Source organism: Triticum dicoccoides, chromosome 7A (genome assembly GCF_002162155.2).
Source record: "Triticum dicoccoides isolate Atlit2015 ecotype Zavitan chromosome 7A, WEW_v2.0, whole genome shotgun sequence".
NCBI classification, from domain to species: Eukaryota; Viridiplantae; Streptophyta; class Magnoliopsida; order Poales; family Poaceae; genus Triticum; species Triticum dicoccoides.
Window position 1 is genome coordinate 74,175,090 of NC_041392.1, and position 17,547 is coordinate 74,192,636.

A 17,547-nucleotide genomic window follows, 5' to 3' on the forward strand; every position below is an offset into this window, starting at 1 on the left:
TTTGCCAATGGACAAGTCTTGAATTGCTTCTGAAGGGTCTTTGTCTCCTACATCAATTGGCAATTGCTCTACTTGCGAGCCATTAGATTCATCAAACTTCACATCTACCATCTCTTCAACCTTTTGGGTGAAATTGTTGTAGACACGGTAAGTGTGAGAGTTTGATCCATAACCAAGTAGAAAACCTTCATGAGATTTAGGAGCAAACTTTGAACGACGATGCTTATCAAGAATGTAGCACTTTGAGCCGAATACTCGAAAGTATCCAACTTGAGGCTTGTTACCGGTGAGGAGCTCGTATGCCGTCTTGCCAAGCAGCTTGTGAAGATATAAGCGATTTGTTGCATGACAAGCTGTCTCAACCGCTTCTGCCCAAAAGTGCTTTGGCGTCTTGTATTCATCAAGCATCGTTCTTGCCATTTCGATGAGCGTCCGGTTCTTCCTCTCAACAACTCCATTTTGTTGAGGTGTGTACATAGCCGAGAACTCGTGTGAAATCCCTTCTTCGTCAAGAAAGGTGTCCACATTTGCGTTCTTGAACTCCGTTCCGTTGTCACTCCGAACCTTCTTGATCTTCACATCAAACTGATTTTGGGCCTTCCTAGCGAAGTTTCTGGACCTGCGACTTGTCATTAAGAAAGAACACCCACGTAAATCTTGAAAAATCATCAACTATAACTAGACCAAAGGAATTTCCACCGAGACTCTTGTAGGCGTTGGGACCAAAAAGATCCATGTGAAGTAGCTCGAGTGGCCTCCTTGTGGTCATGATGTTCTTCACGGGATGTCTTCCTCCAACCTGTTTACCTGCTTGACAAGCACTTCAAAGTCTATCCTTATCAAATATGACATCGTTGACTCCAAGGATATGATTTCCTTTAATAAGCTTGTCAAGGTTTCTCATGCCAACGTGACCTAGTCGTCTATGCCACAACCAACCTTTTGAGGATTTAGCAACAAAGCAAGTTTTAGGTTGTGATTTTTAGAGAAATCGACAATGTAAAGATCACCTCTACGCATACCCGTAAAGACCATTTTATGATTGTCTCGACGAAATACTTGGCAATCTACCTCAGTAAATAGGACATTCAAACCGAAATCAGCAAGTCTAGATACTAAAAGTAAGTTGTAGCCAAGAGATTCAACGAGCATGACATTTTGAATGGAACTATCATGTGAGATGGCCACCTTACCAAGGCCAACCACTTTACCCTTTGAATTATCACCAAAGGTTACATATTTTTGAGGGCCGTTGTTTTCAGCAAGCTCACGAAACATCTCTTCATCTCCGGTCATATGATCAGTACATCCACTATCAAGAACCCATTCCTTTCCTCCTGATTCATATCCCCGAAGATTTGCCATAAGACCAAAATGTCTCATTGCATCATCAAGATCGAAGTCACTATCATCATCATCATAATATTCATGTTCATCATTATCTTGTGACTCATCATTTCCTAGAGAGGGTAATTCATTAGATAAATGATTATCAAAGTGGTCACTTTTATGAATTCTTATAGCTTTGAATATGATATCATTAATGATTCCAACATCTCCTTTAGCATGCTTAAGATTGGCAAGTTCAAAAAGACATTTACCAAAACTAGGATCACTAGAGTTCATCTTACTCAAGGTAATAGATTTATGGAGAATTTCATCCAAAGTTTTCAAGGAATAATCGGGAAATCGTTCCTCAAGAAATTTCCATATGGTATAGGCACAATTGTGAGTAGGCAAACTAGCAATCAAATTTTTGGGCAATCCTCTAATGATGAGCTCAATAGTTCTAAGATTGCGAATCATGTCAATATCTTCATCTAGGGTAGGATGCAAGGGATCAATATGGGGTGCACAAGGGCTAGCAATATACTTGTTCAAATGATATTGATTGAAGATTACAAGCATCTCATTTTTCCACTCATGAAAATATTTTTCATCAAGAATAGGCACTCTATGTCTAAGACTCCCTAGAGTAGACACATCCATCTTCCTCCAATGGTGATTAAACCAAGGCAATGGAGACCAAAGCTCTGATACTACTTGTAGGATCTAGAAGTAGATGTGTCTAGAGGGGGGTGATTAGACACTTAGTGCTAAAGTTGCAATTTTTAAGCTTTTTCGGTTTAAGTGGAGTTTAGGCACAATTTCAACACACACAATACATATCAAGCAAGCATGCAAAGAGTATATGAGCAGCAGAATGTAAAGCATGCAACTTGCAAGAATGTAAAGAGAAGGATTTGGAGAATTCAAACGCAATTGAAGACACGGATGTTTTTCCCGTGGTTCGGATAGGTGGTGCTATCCTACATCCACGTTGATGGAGACTTCAACCCACGAAGGGTAATGGTTGCGCGAGTCCACACAGGGCTCCACCCAAGGGCAACGGTTGCGCGAGTCCACACAGGGCTCCACCCACGAAGGGTCCACGAAGAAGCAACCACCCACAAAGGGTCCACGAAGAAGCAACCTTGTCTATCCCACCATGGCCATCGCCACACAGGACTTGCCTCACTAGCGGTAGATCTTCACGAAGTAGGCGATCTCCTTGCCCTTACAAACTCCTTGGTTCAACTCCACAATCTTGTCGGAGGCTCCCAAGTGACACCTAGCCAATCTAGGAGACACCACTCTCCAAGAAGTAACAAATGGTGTGTAGGTAATGAACTCCTTGCTCTTGTGCTTCAAATGATAGTCTCCCAAACACTCAACTCTCTCTCATAGGATTTGGATTTGGTGGAAAGAGGGTTTGAGTGGAAAGCAACTTGGGAAGGCTAGAGATCAAGATTCATATGGTAGGAATGGAATGTCTTGGTCTCAACACATGAGTAGGTGGTTCTTTCTCAGAACATATGAGTTGGAATGGTGTGTGTGTTCTGATAGCTCTCTCTTCGAATGAGGAGGAGGTGGAGGGGTATATATAGCCTCCACACAAAATCAAACCATTACACACAGTTTTCCAATCTCGGTGGGACCGAATCAATAAACTAGGTCGGACCGAAAATGTAAACCTAGTGACCGTTAGTGATTTCGGTGGGACCGACTGGATCAACTCGGTGGGACCGATGTGCTAGGGTTAGGGTAAATCCAAAACTCGGTTTGCCCAATTACTCAAACTCGGTGGGACCGATTTGGGTAATAAGTGAAACTGAGATTTGGTCAAGCAAACTCGGTGGGACCGATTGCATATCTCGGTGGGACCGAGAATATTGCAATGGGTAACAGAGAGTTTGCAAGCCCATCTCGGTGAGACCGAGATCCCATCGGTGAGACCGAACTGATTAGGGTTTGGCAGTGGCTTATGACAAGTGAAACTCGGTGGCGCCGGATAGGAAGAATCGGTAGGACCGAGATTGGCTTAGGGTTTAGGTCAAATGTGGAAGTGGGAAAGTAGCTGAGGATTTTGGAGCATATCATTAAGCACATGAAGCAAGAGGCTCATTAAGCAACACCTCATCCCTCCTTGATAGTATTCGCTTTTCCTATGGAGTCAATGTGATCTTGGATCACTAAAATGTAAAATGAAGAGTCTTGAGCTTGAAGCTTTAGCCAATCCTTTGTCCTTAGCATCTTGAAGGAGTTCCCACAACCTTTAGTCCATGCCACTCCATTGTTGAACTTATCTGAAACATGCTAGATAGAAGTGTTAGTCCAACAAGAGATATGTTGTCATCAATTATCAAAACCACCTAGGGAGCACTTGTGCTTTCACATGATGGGTTGCAGGCTGGTATTGTTGAAGCATGCCAGTTCTATGTCAACCGTGAACTCCAGTTTCAACGTGGGTCAAGTCTCGATCCCGTTCGTTTTCCCTTCGTGCTGCCACATGTTTTCTGCAAAGAGTGCGGTTTAGTAAGTTGCAAACCTCTTTCCTGGTACACACCAAACAAAGGGACCGCGATGAGGGTTCCATGGCCCTGGATTAAAGCCAGTCATCCGGTCAGGGGGCATGGGTGTTTCCGATTGGGAGCGAGAGGGGGTCACCCCTTAGAGCGCGCGATATAAATTTGATCCCATGCTATTCGAGGTTGTAGCCTCCCCGTCTTAAGGTTTTTCTTGAACGTTGCCGAGGGTGATTCTTGGCAACGAAAGGTGGAATGGGTGTGTACTGGATAGACGTGTTTCTTCTAAAACACCGTAAACGGAACTATTCCTTGTGACTACCGAAATCCGTTGGCTGTGGTTAAAAGTACAAACTCTGCAGAGTCAAAACCATTCGAGTATCCATATCCATATCAAGGACTTGGACATCATCTCATTACCAGTCTCAGTGTTAAATCTCAATGTCAATCCCGGTAACAGTCTCCGGAGTATAAACATAAAACCGAGAGTGGTAAACTTGGTTGAAGGTTATTCATGTGAATGGACTAACCAGTTTATTATTATATGCTGAGTATTTCCTTGTGATGGTTTGAATTCATGAGCTACTTAAATTTGAATGATAAACTATAAGCCCTTTTCGTGATGTCGCTCAGACGTCCGACTGTGGCATTATTATTATTTACTTTTGATATAAGCCCTTTATGTGATGTCGCTTAGACGTCCGACTGTGGCGTTATGGTTATTTACTTTTGATATAAGCCCTTTATGTGACGTCGCTCAGACGTCCGACTGTGGCATTATTGTTATTTACTTTTGATATAAGCCCTTTATGCGATGTCGCTCAGACGTCCGACTGTGGCATTATTGTTATTTATTTTCATTATAAGCCCTTTCCGAGGTGTCGCTTAGACGCCCGACTGTGGCACGTCCTGTTATTTACTTTTCAATATAAGCCCTTTATGTGGTGTCGCCTTGATGCCCGACTGCGGCATGTTAAATTTGTTTTCACCTTTTGAGGCGTCGCTTCAGACACCCGATCGGTCTTCAGTTATTGTTATTGGGATTTCGGGAGGACTACCGCCTGATTTTCCTCTTATTTATCGTGCAGTGCAAATCTGTTATTTGATTGTGCATACTAACCTGCTCATGTGCATCATGTTTACATTTGTTATATCTTATGTCCGAACTGTCTTGCGAGTACATCAAAGTACTCACCTGGCTTGTTGATTTGGCCAGATGTTGACGAAGGCGATCTTATGGATGAAGAGTTCGATAGCGAGTCTGACGCCTAGAGGAGTCCCAGTCAGTCACGTTCGACCCTGGAGTTGTTCACTTGTATCATACACGCTTCCGCCACCCAAATAAAATCATCAAGCCACACTCCGTCGCTTGATGAGCTGTAAGATTTCAGAGTCATGTCACCCACTTCACGGTGACATATCCACCACCACCTTTTTTGCGAGTCAGTAGTTATGCCACCCTACCCTTGTGCCATATTCGCCTTTATGTATATAATATAGGCGTGCTTGTAATAAATTGTTGAGCATCCTCAGCTCAACCTTGTATAATATTAGTACTGCTGGATTCTGTATCAAGGTTTTGTCTGCCAGTAAGAAGAGTTCTTCTGTATTGGTTAATAAAAGGTCGGCTTTTCAATAAATGTTTTATTGAAAAGGTGGTCGTGACAAACTTGGTATCAGAGCCAGGCTGACTGTAGGAAGCCACTAGGTGCGACAACTAATCGGTTATTAGCTTACTTTATCAGTCTGCATATTGTAGCAATTTTCTGTTGGTCATCATAAATTTATGATTTGACTATTCGGGATTTTGTCTACTTTTGTAGATGGCGGGCAACGTTTGTGAGTCACAGGTGTTTGCCAATGTTCCTGAGGGGTTTGTCAAACTCCTCATCTCCATCACCAAGATCGCGATCGGGCCATCAGTCCGTCCGGAGTTCACACTCTACCGACACAAGCTCAGCGACAGTTTGTCTATGTACCAGGCATCAGTCCAGTTTAAGGGAGGACGCGCCGAGTTCCACCGCTTCCGATTCGTCGGGAGGGTCATGCCTACGGAGAGGCATGACATGCAGATGGCTGCACGTGAGGCAATAGCTCGCCTCCGGGATGTTCTTCCTTCAATGAAGACTCGTCGTTACCGCTACCTTCCATGCCACGTGCCATACACCTGCCACTATGCATTCGCTTGCGCCCAGGGAGAAAGAGATGTGGCTATTGAGATGCTTGTTGAGTACCTCAAGGCTCTCGAGGCAGCTTTCGACAACCTCGTGGACGACCTCGTAGCTGCTCGTATGGATTCCATCCATGGCTGCTCCGCCAACAGAAGGGAGCTCCTCCACATGGCACCACCACTGACGTTTGTCTCGTCCTCAGCATGATACACACCAGCCATCTTAGCCACTGCTCACCGCCTGCCTACCACTGAGGAGTTTGACCAGGTCATTGCTCCTACTTCCGTCAGAGCCGCACCACCTACCACACCCGCGCCAGCTCCACAACCCAGTACTTCGCGCCTGGAGCCTATTATTGAGGAAGAGGTTGAGTCTCCAGCACCACTGGGTCTTAACCTCGGCAGGCCAAAGGAGGTCTTCACCATCTCTGACTGAGCACACCTAGCAGCAGTGTGATGTGCCAGCTTGTATGATATGTTTATCTGTACATAGGTTTGGTGAGTAGTAGCTTGTTTGCGCATCATGTAGGGTCTCGGAGAAGTGCACTAGCCTAAATAACATGTCAGGAATGTGTACGCACATCCTGAGTGATGTATTGTATAATTATGGCTTGCATGTAAGATATGTACTGAGCGGTCCTTCTCCACGCGCAATCTAGTGTTTTCTTGACAAATGTTGAAGTTCTTGAAATTTCCGCCTTTGCAAAATTATTTATTTTATCACTGATTTTCTCATGAGTTTGCAAAAATTACTCCATAGTGAAAAATGTCTCGTCCCTAGACTCGTTCAATGCCAAACCCACCGGAGGAAAACTATGGTGCCCAGACGAGTAACAACTTCACACAGGGACAGTCAAGTCAGCAAGGCAGTGAGACAGCATTTACTCAAATATATCGCCTTTATGAGCAAAGCCAGCAGCAGCACCAGGAAATGAAGAACCAAGTTATCAATATGGGGAATCACCGTGAGCCTTATCAGCAGCACTTTAAATTGTCTGAATTACAGAAGACGCGTCCCCCAACATTCTCTCATACTGATAAACCTCTTGAGGCCGATGATTGGCTTCGAGACATTGAGAGGAAGCTGATTATTGCATAGTGCTCAGACCGTGAAAGGTACTTTATGCACCTCACTATCTCACGGGAGCAGTCGCGTCATGGTGGGAGAATTTCCTGCACATGCACCCCGATGAAAACAGTATCACATGGGAAGATTTTAAAGAAGGATTTCGTGGGGCGCACATTCCCAGGAGCATAATGAAGATCAAGAAAAGGGAATTTGACGACCTCAAGCAGAGGAGTATGACAGTGACTGACTACAATAGTCAGTTTACCCTATTATCTCGTTATGCCAACGAAGAACGCATGACGGAGGACAAAAAGATGGAGAAGTTTCTGGATGGTCTGGCACCAGCACTTAAATGCCAGCTGGTCGTACACACCTTTCCAGACTTCAAAATGCTTGTGGACAAGGCCATTACATTGGAAAATGAGCGCCACAGCTTGGAGGAATTTCGCAAGCGGAAAAGGGACCAGGTCACACATGCTCGCAACAGCCGGCACAAGACTGAACCTCAGAAGATTGGAGCAAACCGACCCACAACCAATGTTCCGCGGCCAATCAAAAAATTTCACGCAAGGGACAAGGATTTTACGTATCGCCCAGGCGTCACTTGCTACGCTTGTGGAGAGGAAGGGCACTATGCTAAACAGTGCCCAAAGTCAAGAAACTCGGCCCCAAAACCGAACAACAATGGAAGCAATTCAGCACCCAAGCGCAACAACTTCAACCCCAACAATAATCACAAGAAGGGTCACCTGAAACATGTGACCAAGGAGGAAGCACAGAATGCCCCGGATATCGTACTCGGTACATTCCCTGTCAACACAATACCTGCCACGATTTTGTTTGATTCTAGAGCTTCTCGCTCGTTCATTTCGAAGAGTTTTGCTCTGCAACATGATTTTTCGATACGCCCTTTGGAAAAATCCATGATCATCAAGTCCCCTGGGAATAAGCAAGTCACTCAGAGTTACTATCAAGGTGTGGTTATTGAGCTCAAAGGACTAAAGTTTCAAGCAAACCTCATCATATTGGAAAATAAAGGACTGGAGGTTATCCTAGGAATGGATTGGTTAACCACCAACAAGGGATTTATCGATTGCTTCAATCGGAATGTTATTCTCACTCACCATCACGGGAAGACAATAAAAGTCGCAGCCCAAGAAAGACCAGGATCACGACATCCAAGATTAAATAAGGTGGACACATCAGAGTTAAGCAAAGTTCCAGTGGTATGTGAGTTCCCCGATGTTTTTCCCAAAGAATTGCCAGGCATGCCGCCAGATCGGGAAATAGAATTCAGCATTGAATTAGCACCTGGAACCACCCCCATTTACAAGAAGCCATATAGAATGGCACCATCCGAGTTGGTGGAGTTAAAGAAGCAAATAAAGGAGTTGCTGGACAAAGGATTTATACGAGCCAGCTCCTCACCTTGGGGTTTGCCAGTATTATTTGCCAAGAAGAAGGATGGGACACTGAGATTATGCATAGACTATCGAGCACTCAATATGGTCACCATCAAAAATAAATATCCGATGCCCTGGATAAATGATTTATTTAACTAGCTCGCGCAAGCCAAAGTCTTCTCAAAAATTGATTTAAGGTCAGGATATCACCAATTAAAAGTCCGGATAGAAGATATTCTCAAGACAACATTCACCTCCAGATACGGACTGTATGAGTTTACGGTAATGCCGTTTGGACTAACAAATGCCCCCGCATATTTTGTCCACCTCATGAACAAAGTGTTTATGAAATATATGGACAAATTTGTTGTGGTGTTCATTGACGATATTCTGGTATACTCTAAGACACCAGAAGAGCATGCAGAACATCTCAGGATTGTGCTGGGAGAATTAAGGAAGCACCAGTTATACGCCAAGTTCAGCAAATGTGAGTTTTGGTTAAGACAGGTCGGCTTTTCTAGGCCACGTATTGACCCAAGAAGGTGTCGCCGTGGACCCAGAAAAAGTCAAGGCCGTACTCGGCTGGAAACCACCAGCCAACGTAATAGATGTCCGCAGTTTTCTGGGAATGGCTGGATACTACCGAAGGTTTATTGAGGGATTCTCCACCATAGCGAAGCCAATGACACAGTTACTCAAGAAGGAGAAGAAATTTGTATGGACTGAAGCTTGCGAGAAGAGTTTCCAAGAGCTCAAGAAGAAATTAACAACCGCACCAGTGTTAGTTATACCAGACATACACAAAAGTTTTGAAGTGTATTGTGACGCATCCCGGAAAGGTCTCGGATGTGTGCTGATGCAAGAAGGCATGGTTGTCGCATACGCTTCAAGGCAACTTCGAAAGCATGAAGAAAATTATCCCACTCATGACTTAGAATTGGCAGCAGTCATTCATGCACTCAAGGAGTGGAGACACTTTTTGCTTGGAAATCGTTGTGAAATATATACGGACCACAAAAGTCTCAAATATATTTTCACACAGCCAGAGCTCAATTTACGGCAATAGCGCTGGTTGGAATTAGTGAAAGACTATGATGTTGGCATCCACTACCACCTAGGAAAGGCAAACGTAGTGGCAGATGCTCTTAGTCGAAACCCCAGCTTGGACAACAACAGTCTACCAGACTTGAGACCTGAATTTCAACAGGAGTTCACTAAACTCAACTTGATGATGGTCAGGGAAGGCACTGCGTCAAATTTGGAAGTGCAACCCACCCTTGTGGAGCAGGTTAAGAAAGCTCAGCAAGGACACCCCAGCATCGAAGGCATAAAAAGAAAAGTGAGTATGGGCAAGGCCTCGGAATTCGTCGTAGACGATGAAGGGATATTGTGGTACGGAGACAGGCTTTGCGTGGCAAATATAGAGGACCTCAAACAGCAAATCCTAACCGAAGCCCACACCGCCCCATATTCGATCCACCCTGGAGGAACCAAAATGTATAAGGACATTCAGGAAAGGTTTTGGTGGCACAGTATGAAAAGGGACATAGCTACCTTCACTGCATGTTGCGATTCCTGTCAACGCATAAAAGCCGAACACCAAAAACCAGCCGGACTACTGCAACCTAACAGGGTACCTGAGTGGAAATGGGACGAAATAGGGATGGATTTCATTGTCGGGCTACCTCGGTCACAACACGGAAATGATGCCATATGGGTCATCACCGATAGATTAACCAAGGTGGCACATTTCATTCCAGTGAAGACAACCCATACCACTCAGAAGCTTGCCAAGATTTATCTCGCCCGTATCGTTTGCCTGCATGGAGTTCCAAAGACTATAATATCCGACAGAGGCACTCAGTTCGTCTCGAAATTCTGGGATCATTTACAACAGGCTTTGGGAACTCAGCTAGCATTCAGTACAGCCTGCCACCCCCAGACTGATGGACAAACTGAACGCGTGAACCAGATTCTAGAGGACATGCTGAGAGCATGTGTCCTCACCTATGGTACCAGTTGGGAAGAAAGTCTGCCATATGCCGAGTTCGCATACAACAACAGTTACCAATCCAGCCTACAAATGGCACCTTTTGAAGCCCTGTACGGACGGAGGTGTCGTACCCCATTAAATTAGTCAGAGACAGGAGACAGCCGTATCTTCGGCCCAGACATGCTCAAGAAAGCTGAAGAGAAAGTCAGACTCATCAGGGACCGACTCAAGATAGCGCAAAGTCGACAAAAGAGCTATTACGATCAGAAGCACCGTGAAGTCAGCTTTGAACCCGGTGAATATGTGTACCTACGAGTATCCCCTATGAGGGGCCTGCAACGGTTCAAGGTTAAAGGAAAGCTAGCACCAAGATTCATTGGACCCTTCTGTGTGGTTGCACGGAGAGGCACCATGGCCTACCAGCTAGATCTACCCAAGGAGCTGTCAGACATCCACGACGTGTTCCACGTCTCGCAATTAAGGAAATGTGTAAGCAACCCAGAGAAGCAGGTATCTCATGAAGACATTGACGTGCAACCAGACCTCACCTACAGGGAACGACCAATAAAAATCTTAGAGGAGTCTGAAAGGAGGACCCGTCAGAAAACAATTAAGTTTTTCAGAGTCCAGTGGAGCAATCACACCGAAGATGAGGCAACATGGGAAAGAGAGGATTTTCTTCGGGCAGAACACCCACACCTGTTTGAGGATCAACTGAAATCTCGGGGACGAATTTTTCCTAAGGGGGTAGGTGTTGTGACACTCCAAAAATTTTATTTGGTTTTTATCAAAAACTTTATTTGATTTGGAGGAGACTATTTAAAATTTTTGGAAGCCATTTAAATTTTTTCTTAAACCTCTCCCTCTCAAAACTTTCATGGAAAATATTTTGATACTCTTCTCAACTTGGACTTTTGGTCTTGAGAGCTCTTCACTTTGTCAAGTTTCTGCAAAAATTTTATTTTTTAAATCTTTTCTACTAAAAGGGAAAACCCTAAGGATTTTGGGTTTATCCTCCTCTCATTTCAAAATTTTACCCTCTTTTACCATGTCTCTTTTTGACATCTGCCCTCCATAACCTTTCCCTCCACTTTGGGTCAAGTCTAGTATTCATTCCCAACAAGTCCAACCCATTTTTGAATTTTTATTCCATTTATTTTGCTCCAAAACTATTTCTGCCACTATTTATGGACCTAGGTGCTTTTCAAAGGAAGTACCATTTTTTAATTTGAGTTTTGATCCCAAACCAACTCCTCTGGCTAGTCCTTGGCACCCCCAACCAAGATCCATCTTGATCCACTCTGCTTCAGTTCAAAATTTTCTAAATTTTCCCACTGCAAGTTTGGACCAGATTCATCCTTTTGGTGAAATTCGTATTTTTCCTTCTCCAAAAATTCTACCAAAAATCAGGCAGCCCCCAGGTGCACTGAGAGGCCATCCCACCAAAGATAAGCTCAAGGAAAATTTCCCACATGCCAAAATCATTTCATCGAACACCTGGCAGGCACTGTTGCTGTTCAGTTTCAGTAAATTCAGATTTTCTTCAGTGTTCAGTCGGCCGTCAGTGTCGTTTTCTTCAGAGACTCGGCATCGATCTCACCAGTGCACACTTGGCACCTTGCGCACTGCACCCCCTCCTTATCCAGAGCGCCGCACACTCACTTGGCCGGGCGCGGACGTCGGTGGCGACGTGGCTCGCCAGCGCCGGCTACTTCTGCGGTGGCAGAGCCACCCGTGGCGGACGACAGGGCGCAGCAGCAGCTTTCGGCGCCGTCTGGCACCGCCTAAACCACCCAAGGCCTCCGCGTGGCCTTCTGCTCTCCTGCACGCACCGCAGCACCGTCGTCGTGGCCTGGAGAGCATAGGGCGCGCCCTCTGCCGCCAACTGGCCCGCGGAGCACCGTTCTAACGAAACCGCGGAGCAGGCCTAATCCCAGCGAGGTTAGCGTGTGAATGGAACCAGTAGACCTCCACACTGATGCCCATCCACCTAATCCACCCGTCCGGTCAACGATTCGCCGTAATCGTCGTCGGTGTTATCCCGTCCGCGGGAACCGCCTCGGGCTGGCTATAAATAGCCACCCCGAGCTCGCCTTCGACCAGCGCCAGTCACTCCACTTCACCAGAGCCTCTCCAAGCCGACAGAAGGACCCCGAGGAGGTCTCCTTCTCCGTCTCCGGCCGCCCCGGTTCGCTTCGGGCTCCGGCACGATCCACGCCGGTGAGGGCTCCCCCACCTCCCTAACCCTGCCCGTAACCTCCTAGGGCACCCAGTCACCTAACCCGCGCCTCAATTTGGTCCTTGCAGCCTTCCCCGACGAGATCCAACATCACCCGAGCCGACGTCCGCCGGAGTAGAGGCCACCGTCGACGTGGTGCTCGCCGACGACCACCTCCACCACCCACAGACGCGGGAGGACACGCTGATCATGTAGGTACCTTCACCTCCCCCTGCCTCGCCGTGGATCGCCGTCGGCGACCACCGCAAGCTTTGGGCGCCGGCGCGCTCTGTTTCCCCCTTTCCAATTTTCAAACCTGACGGGTGGGACCTCCCCGTCAGCTTTTTCTCTTTTCGAATCGTTTTCTGAAAAACGCCTTTAGGCAAAATACGCCTTCCCCTCTGGGCTAGCGTGTTCTTAACCGAATCATTTTCTGTTTTTATAAAATGAACCCTGGAAACTTTCTGTTTCATTACAGAAAGGTCCCTGGACTAAAACCCTAATAACTTTTAAACAGTAAATGATTTTGATTTGATTCTTTTTCTGTCATCTTTATTTTTCTGTCTAGTTTTTTATCATATTTATTTGAAAAATATATGGAACACTTTTTGTGCACGCACGGTATTTATGTAGTATCCGATTTTTCTTTATTACGTAGATACCGGGAGGAGTAAAGGAGACGCGTACTTCGCCGAGCTAGGCTCCGACTTCTCCGAACCAGGCAAGCATGTTTGAACCTTTGATGTGATGAGTGTTTTGCATGTTTGCTCGAGTAGTTTTCTCATGACATGTTTATATGAGCATTTGTGAATGTTATGTGGATGCAAGGCAAGCTACCGGTGAGCTTCAAAGTTGATGTGTTCTTATGATGATAAGATAACACGATCATGTGGTGACATGATGGGTTGCAGGCTGGTATTGTTGAAGCATGCCAGTTCTATGTCAACTGTGAACTCCAGTTTCAACGTGGGTCAAGTCTCGATCCCGTTCGTTTTCCCTTCGTGCTGCCACATGTTTTTTGCAAAGAGTGTGGTTTAGTAAGTTGCAAACCTCTTTCCTGGTACACACTAAACAGAGGGACCGCGATGAGGGTTCCATGGCCCTGGATAAAGCCAGACATCCGGTCAGGGGTCATGGGTGTTTCCGGTTGGGACCAAGAGGGGGGCACCCCTTAGAGCGCGCGATATAAATTTGATCCCATGCTATTCGAGGTTGTAGCCTCCCCGTCTTAAGGTTTTTCTTGAATGTTGCTGAGGGTGATTTCTGGCAACGAAAGGTGGAACGGGTGTGTACTAGATAGACGTGTTTCTTCTAAAACACCGTAAACGGAACTAGTCCTTGTGACTACCGATATCCGTTGGTTGTGGTTAAAAGTACAAAGTCTGCAGAGTCAAAACCATTCGAGTATCCATATCCATATCAAGGACTTGGACATCATCTCATTACCAGTCTCAGTGTTAAATCTCAGTGTCAATCCCGGTATCAGTCTCCGGAGTATAAACATAAAACCGAGAGTGGTAAACTTGGTTGAAGGTTATTCATGTGAATGGACTAACCAGTTTATTATTATATGCTGAGTATTTCCTTGTGATGGTTTGAATTCATGAGCTACTTAAATTCGAATGATAAACTATAAGCCCTTTTCGTGATGTCTCTCAGACGTCCGACTGTGGCGTTATTATTATTTACTTTTGATATAAGCCCTTTATGTGATGTCGCTCAGACGTCCGACTGTGGCGTTATGGTTATTTACTTTTGATATAAGCCCTTTATGTGACGTCACTCAGACGTCCGACTGTGGCATTATTGTTATTTACTTTTGATATAAGCCCTTTACGCGATGTCGCTCAGACGTCCGACTGTGGCATTATTGTTATTTATTTTCATTATAAGCCCTTTTCGAGGTGTCGCTTAGACGCCCGACTGTGACACGTCCTGTTATTTACTTTTCAATATAAGCCCTTTATGTGGTGTTGCCTTGACGCCCGACTGCGGCATGTTAAATTTGTTTTCACCTTTCGTGGCGTCGCTTCAGACACCCGATCGGTCTTCAGTTATTGTTATTGGGATTTCGGGAGGACTACCGCCTGATTTTCCTCTTATTTATCGTGCAGTGCAAATCTGTTATTTGATTGTGCATACTAACCTGCTCATGTGCATCATGTTTATATTTGTTATATCTTATGTCCGAACTGTCTTGCGAGTACATTCAAAGTACTCACCTGGCTTGTTGATTTGGCCAGATGTTGACGAAGGCGATCTTATGGATGAAGAGTTTGATAGCGAATCCGACGCCTAGAGGAGTCCCAGTCAGTCACGTTCGACCCTGGAGTTGTTCACTTGTATCATACACGCTTCCGCCACCCAAATAAAATCATCAAGCCACACTCCGTCGCTTGATGAGCTGTAAGATTTCAGAGTCATGTCACCCACTTCACGGTGACATATCCACCACCACCTTTTTTGCGAGTCAGTAGTTATGCCACCCTACCCTTGTGCCATATTCACCTTTATGTATAATATAGGCGTGCTTGTAATAAATTGTTGAGCATCCTCAGCTCAACCTTGTATAATATTAGTACTACTGGATTCTGTATCAAGGTTTTGTCTGCCAGTAAGAAGAGTTCTTCTATACTGGTTAATAAAAAGGTCGGCTTTTCAATAAAAATTTTATTGAAAAGGTGGTTGTGACATACGATGATTCCTTGCACTTGGGGATTATCACATACTGAACTTCGTCATACGCATGACCCCCGTGCAAATCGTATATGCATTGCCCTTTCGTCTGCGAAACATCCATATTTCTTTAACTATGGTGGAACCCAAAGAACTGTTAGCACTTCGTTGATCTGTCAATCAGCATACTCAGGAGTAGCATGAAAGGATCGCGGATTGCCAGAACTTTGTGAGATTCCACCATGCCGTCAAGATCAGGATTATGCAAATTCAAGGGAAGCAATAGGAACATCAGGTAACAGATTTCATCTGCTACCCGCACAAATAATTTTCAGTAACAAAACTCATCTACAACCTAATTATATTGTGCAACACCCATACATCTCTATGTATTCTAGATCGCAACCTGCATCTACGCATAGCACGGCTCATGATGCCACTGTAGGGTAACGTAGCAGAAAACAAAAAAATTCGACCTACGCACCAGCCCAGGACCACTATGGAGACTGCATACAAGGTTTGATCTTTTCGTTACCGACTAGTAGCAGAGCGGAAGTTGAGTCGATGACGATCAGCGGTGCAGATCCCCGCAGCTAGGATTTACAACCTCGCAACCGCGAGGATGTACTCCCTCATCTGCCCAACGGACAACCCTCCGGAAGGCAGTCGAATAGTCCCTCGGACGGTGTCACGGACAGCCCTTCGGGAGGCACTCTCAAAACTCGGAAGGTCACTCGGACAGCCCTTCGGGAGGACTCACAGAACTCGGACCGTCACTTGGATAGCCCTTTGGGAGGCACTCTCAAAACAGCCCCTCGGGCGTAAAGATCGAAACTATGACCTCTCTACGGGGTTGCACACATATGGTGTCATCTATCTGGCAGGGCTTCACCGTCCAGAAATAGTTCCTGTCGGAACCCAGACAACCTTTCGGCTCTACGAAACTATTTTGCTGGGAGGGAGAGAGAGCCAGATCATGCATGTCATTTGTATGAAAGCAAGAGTGTGTCTTTAGGCAGCCCCCTCCACCCCTATTTATAGGCCAAGCCCAAGGGTGGCTTCTCCAAGAAGCCAAGGGGATACTACCAAAAGGCCCTCAAGGTGGCTTCTCCAAGAAGCCAAGCAAAAAGCACTTTCACTATTTATGATGACATTTTTCAGCGTCGGTTCGAACTGAAAATATTTACGTGGGATTAGAACATTTAAAGTACCCACTAAAATAATTTTCAACGCATTCTGAAAAAATTCCGGTTTAGTGATTTTCATCTGCGAAAAGCAAACAAGAATGCGTTTTCACTATTCATGAAGACAATTTTTCGCGTCCATTAAATCCGAAAATATTTCTGTGGGTCTTAGAATAATTCCAGTACCCACTAAAATGATTTTGGATTTGTTCTGAAACAATTTCATATTAGTGAATTTCATCTGCGAAAAACAACCAAAGCGGTACCGGCAGCTCCGAAACATTTTTGGTTTTTAGCCCCAAAAATTCCCTGAAGTTTTCAGAATAATTCTGGCACCCTCCAAGAATTATCAGGCGTGTCCCGAAACCAATTTGACTTAATGGTATATCCCGGAACAACTTTTTGGTGTTACGAAACTATTTCGCTATTCTCTCTCCGGAACTCTTCCATTGTCTCCGAAACTTTTTCGGCAAATTTCTCTTAGAATCCCTGTCTAGTATTCAGCAGATAGATGACCCTTAAGCGTGTGACCCTATAGGTTCGGTGAAGCATAGACATGACCGGAACACTTTCCGATCAATGATCAACATCGGAGCCGTGGACACCCATATTGACCCCTATACCCACACGAATGAATATTCGAGTGAACCTCCAGTTGCCATGGAAGAGCTCGGTTGACCAATGTACAACAGAACACTAAAAGAACTAAAGAAAGTATAAGACTTAACACTGTTTGTAAAATATCCTTTACAATTTTTCTAATTTTAATTAAATTTTATAACGTATGATTCTTTTGACAAAAGCAAACAATTTTAAAAACACAACTAATATGGCATTTTAATAAATGTATAAAGTGTAATAAGGGAAAATTTCCTAAAACTCTCAAACAAAATTCTTGAATGAAATTTCACATTTCAGAATAAATTTTAATATATATATATATATATATATATATATATATATATATATATATATATATATATATAGTG